Source organism: Pantherophis guttatus, chromosome 12, assembly GCF_059756535.1.
Source record: "Pantherophis guttatus breed Tessera chromosome 12, ASM5975653v1, whole genome shotgun sequence".
In the NCBI taxonomy this organism is placed as follows: domain Eukaryota; kingdom Metazoa; phylum Chordata; class Lepidosauria; order Squamata; family Colubridae; genus Pantherophis; species Pantherophis guttatus.
The window spans coordinates 11,615,743-11,621,804 of NC_142074.1; positions in this window are offsets into that span (position 1 = coordinate 11,615,743).

Here is a 6,062-nt window from a genome sequence, read left to right on the forward strand (position 1 = left end):
TGACTGAAGGTAGACTTGAAGTTGGGAATCTCTGGTCTCGTCTCATATCTTAACTTATAATATTACTTTGACCTCTTATCCTTCTCTTGATCCTCCTTCCCCTGTTCCTCTTCCTCTTCTTTGCATTCCTCCTCCTCCTCCCATTTACCATTCCCCTGCCTTCTAGCACTGATGGTGTTCCCTAGCTAGGTAATGAAATGTCTGCCAAAGACAACCAAGCTTAGAGAACACCAGAGTTGTCTTCTCCTCCTCCCACTTACAACTTCCCTGTCCTCCTCCTCCTCCCACTTACAACTTCCCTGTCCTCCTACTCTTCCTCCTCCCACTTACAACTTCCCTGTCCTCCTCCTCCTCCCACTTACAACTTCCCTGTCCTCCTCCTCTTCCTCCTCCCACTTACAACTTCCCTGTCCTCCTCCTCTTCCTCCTCCCTCTTACAACTTCCCTATCCTCCTACTCTTCCTCCTCTCACTTACAACTTCCCTGTCCTCCTACTCTTCCTCCTCCCACTTACAACTTCCCCTCCTCCTCCCACTTACAACTTCCCCTCCTCCTCCTCTTCCTCCTCCCACTTACAACTTCCCTGTCCTCTTCCTCTTCCTCCTCCCACTTACAGCTTCCCCTCCTCCTCCTCTTCCTCCTCCCACTTACAACTTCCCCTCCTCTTCCTCCTCCCACTTACAACTTCCCTGTCCTCCTCCTCTTCCTCCTCCCACTTACAACTTCCCTGTCCTTCTCCTCCTTCTCCTCCCACTTACAACTTCCCTGTCTTCTACAGCAGCACTGATGATGTTCCCTTCCCTAGCTGGGTAATGAAATGCCTGCAAGGAAATAACCAGGCTCAGGGAACTCCAAGGACCCCACCGAGGTCCTCCTCCTCCTCCTCCTCCTCCTCCTCCTCCTCCTCCTCCTCCCCCCCCCACATTGATCAGTTTGCATTTATAGGCAAGCCTTCTTCACTTCAGTTTCATATTTACAGATTAGAGGCAATACTGTAACCCAAATTTGATGGGCCTGAGGATAGCATGAATTGAACAATGCCGCCATCTCCTGACCAAAAAAAGGAAATAATTAAAAATAAATCCAATGAAAAATAAATAAAATACCACATTGAAGGAGGTAGCAGGGCCATTGTCAGGTGTGTTTCCTTCAAAGTCCAGGAAAGGATGACCCAAACTCCATGTTTTATAAAGAAAGGTACTTTTATTGGTTTATGGTTTATGGTAACCACAAATCAGAAAGAGTCTAAGATCGTATTTTTTACAACTAACCAATTTTATTAAAAGGCATAAAAGTTTGTGAGACACAGCTGTCCAAAGCATCTGAAGGCAGGACAAGAAGCAATGGGTGGAAACTAATCAAGGACAGAATCAACCTAGAACTAAGGAGAAATTTCCTGAGAGTGAGAACAATTAACCAGTGGAACAGCTTGCCTTCAGGAGTCGTGAAGTTGCTTCAAAACTAAGACGACATTGGACAGTCACTTGTCTGAAATGGTATAGGGTCTCCTGCTTGAACATGGGACTGGTCTAGAAGACCTCCAAGGTCCCTTCCAGCTTTGATTGATTGATGGATTAGTGGTTCAGTCTTGCCAGTATTAGATTTGTCATGTCAAGTCTCAGTACGTTTGCCTTTATTTACAAAACAGAATAGACAAGTGGTGGTGCGGTCTCTTCTTAAAAACCTCCAGCGATGAAGCACCCACAATGTCTGAAGGCAACCACTCTACTGGCCTAGTTTTTCCTTTGAAAATTCTTCATCTAAGGCAGAGGTCTTCAAACTTGGCAGCCTTAAGACTTGTGGACTTCAACTCCCAGAATTCTCCAGCCAGCATAGCATAGCTATAATATTCTTTTATCTACTTGCATTTACGTGCTTTCCAACTGCTACTGTATTTCCCTGAAAATAAGACCTTGTCTTATATTTTTTTGAACCCTAAAATAAGTACTTGGCCTTATTTTTGGGGAGGTCTTATTATTTTGGGGCGCACGGAGCAAGACGTGCCTGATTTCCAGCTCTGTCTCCCTAACCCTAACTTGAGGAAATGGCAGGAACTGGCTGCGCATGAGTTTAAATATTTTTGAGGAGGGCTTATTATTTTGGGGTGCGGGGAGCAAGACGGGGCTCCTCTTGCAGTCTTACCAGATTTCCAGCTCTGTCTCCCTAACCAGAGGAAATGGCAGGGACCACCTGCACATGGATTTAACTATTTCCGGGAAGGGCTTATTTTGGGGGGTATGTGTTATTTTAGCACATGCGTTCAAAAGCCCAATTGGGCTTATTATCAGGGGATGTCTTATTTTAGGGGAAACAGGGTAGGTAGGCAAGAGCTGTTCTGTTGGTCAGAATAGTTTGATAAGCAGCCAGGTTCAGAGGCAGCATATTTCAACATGCAAAGCCATGAGAAAACATGGTCTAGCACACACTATTCCTTTCCTCCTTGCCATGCAACAGTTGAAAACCTCCTGATCCTAGCTTTCCTAACAAGGCATAAGATGGACAAAACCCCAGTCTGAAAGCAATTTCAAATTATAGAGCTCACCCCATTGAACAGTGCCTGGCTCTTGAATCAGGACTGTACAGTAGTGGCCAAAATTGCAGAAAGCTTTTGGGAAAAGTGTATTTTCTAAAACTAGCTAATAACACCACTTTTTTTTTTTTTTTGCAGTAGTACCATAAAATTATATATCAATGGAAAGATAATTTGATCAAGAATGTAATGCAATAACTTTTAGGAAGGATTTGCTATTAGAATAGCAGTTACAGTATAAAGAAGAAAAGTGAAACAGAGAAAAAATGAGATATACAAAAATGATCACCATGTCACTTAATACTTAGTTGGGTAACCTTTAGCATGAATTACGGCCTTACAATGTCTTCCCATGGAATGAACCAAGTCTTTTAGTTCTGCAGCTGTTCTAATGTGAAACCAAGATGGAATGATGGCTTCTATTAACTGGGTTTTATTGCTGGGTCGCTTCTGACTAACAACTTTCTTTAGTTGGCTCCACAGATTTTAAATTGGGTGAAGGTCTGGGCTATTCCCAGGCCATTCCAGCAATGGAATAGGATTATCTTGAAACTCAAAAAAACAAACAAAAAAAAGTGTTATTAGCCATCAAACTTCAAAAATACTTTTCCCAAAAGGTTTCCACAATTTTGGCCTCTACTGTAAGTTTTCCAGCTGACAAGCTCAACTTTAACCACTGGCCCAATATTCCCCCAATATACTGTAATTTCTAAACTCTCACAACACTGAAAGTGTGATCCCAGGGCTTCTTAACTGAACTGCTGTTCAGTTCAACGGGGTAGAAGTGATTTTTCTAGAAAACCATAGCTGACAAGCCTCTATTTGAGGTTGCTTCCATTAGCATCCAAACCAGGAAATTACAGCCTAGAACAGACCATGTACCATTTCTGTAAAAGTACATCTACCACGTTCCAATGAAGGGATTTATATGGATAAAATTAGAATAGAATAGAATAACAGAGTTGGAAGGGACCTTGGAGGTCTTCTAGTCCAACCCCCTACTTAGGCAGGAAATCCTACACCACTTTAGACAAATGATTATCCAACATCTTAAAAACTTCCAGTGTTGGAGCATTCACTACTTCTGGAGGCAAGTTGTTCCACTGATTAATTGTTCTAACTGTCAGGAAATTTCTCTTTAGTTCTAGGTTTCTTCTCTCCTTGATTAGTTTCCATCAGGGGTGAAATCCAGCAGGTTCTGGAGAACTGGTAGCGGAAATTTTGAGTAGTTCAGAGAACTGGCAAATATCACCTCTGGCTTTTCCCCAGAGCGGGGTGGGAATGGAGATTTTGCAATATTCTTCCCCCAGGAGTGGGGAGGTAATGGGGATTTTGCAGTATCCTTCCCCTGGAGTGGGGTGGGAATGGAGAATTTACAGTATCCTTCCCCTGCCACGCCCACAAAACCACACCATGCCCACCAAGCCATGCCCATAGAACCAGTTGTAAAAAAAATTGGATTTCACAACTGGTTTTCACCCATTGCTTCTTGTTCTACCCTCAGGTGCTTTAGAGAATAGCTTGACCCCCTTTTCTTTGTTGCAGCCCCTGAGATATTGGAACACTGCTATCATGTCTCCCCTGGACCTTCTCTTCATTAAACTAGACATACCCAGTTCCTGCAACCGTTCTTGGTATGTTTTAGTCTCCAGTCCCCTAATCATCTTCGTTGCTCTTCTCTGCACTCTTTTTAGAGTCTCAACATCTTTTTTATATCATGGCGACCAAAACTGGATGCAGTATTCCAAGTGTGGCCTTACCAAGGCCTTATAAAGTGATATTAACAGTATTTAAACAGTATTTAAAGGTATTGCATTGGATTGTTCCTACAAGGGGAGAGCAATCCCTGTGGTAAATAATTAACCTTAGGAGCATTTTTTTTTTTTAAAAGGAAGCCTCTATAAGGAGGGTCTCTTTATTTCTTGGATAACTTCAAGATACCTGTGAAGATCTGCTTTTGAAAAAGTCCTCCAGCAAGTGCTATAAAGAGAAAAAATTAATAGTTTTGCCCCTTCGGGTTCGTTCCATCCACGTCAAAGTCATTGTCAGTCATTTCCGTGCATCCTGAGGGAGGGTAACAGTAACAGAGTTGGAAGGGATCTTGGAGGTAATCTAGTCCAATGCCCTGCTCACTCAGGAGACCTATACTAGGGATTCGAACCGCCGAACTGCCGACTTTTCTGATCGACAAGCTCAGCGTTTTAGCCACTGAGCCACCTAGCCAGGCAGATGTCTTCCCTCTCTTCAAAACTGCTTTCACTTAGCAGATTAAAGAAAGACCAGATATCCAGAGTCTTCTAGGACTTTCTCTCCTGCTTATCTGCAAGCAAACTGACTGACTCTTAGATACTGTTGACTCCAGAAGCTTATAAACTTATCACCAACTATCCAGGAAATTATAATTATTGCAACCCACCCTTCAGAAAAATCACTAGGCCTCAAATACGCTCATAAAATACTCAAAACAGGAGATTTGGCTCTTGAAAAAGTCCCTGAGTTTTGTTGATTTCCTGCCAGTCAGAGTAGACAATATTGGTCTAGAAGTGCATTTAGTCTGATTTGAGATAAGTCTGGTTTTCTGTAGATATAAAAAAAGAAACGTACGGCTGAGATAATATATATTCACTCCTTTAAAGGAAGGATTTGTTTAAATAAAATAAATCCATATATTTATTTTTGCTACTGAAATGGATCGAAAAAAATGTAGTCTTTTTTCCCCTCATGTAATTTATGACCGGCATTTCCAGTTTCCTTATAGCTCTGAGAAAATGTTTAATGAATTTTAACAAAGGCATTCTATTTTCAGATTTCAGTCTTAGCGGTTTTATTTGATTCCCAAATGAAGTCATCAAACAAAAAAATGAAATATTATTCAGCATGATATTCAGAACTCTCTCGATCTCTTGTAAATGAGCTCTCTAATTCATTAATGGTTATTCAAGGAAGGTCATCCAAAAAGCTGGTTCTGAATTGTTAGGGTATTGATCAACTGCATTAATCTCATTTTACAATAAAATATCTCAGTAATCCATATAGGAATATCTTTCTTTGGGGGGTGGGGAGTCTTCTAAGATGCATTTTCTAAGAAAACATGCCAGTTTGAAACTAATCTAGATCCAATACGGGCTAACCTGACCAATTTCATATTTTTTCCCCCAAGTAATCCTTCTAATCCTCATTAGTTTTATTCTTTCCATTGAATTTATGGATTTATGAGAAATTTTCCTCTACTGAGACTTTCTAAAGCTTGATCAGAAAAGACCAAAGAATGTTTCAAAGCTTGCACTTTTCCAGAGGATACAAAGTCGATATTAAAAGAAAAAGGATTGGGGAGAGAAAAACAGTAATATAAGCATTTATCTTCAAAACTTGTTTATCAAATATCAGAGAAAACAAGGAATTCAGAGAACTTTTCAATGTGTAAATAAATAAAATCTGTTGTGAAATATGGTGTTTGATTAAAAAACATCACTATTTTACAACTTAGGATGAATGGAATGCTGTCCCAGAATGAGAAAATTCAGGCACAATG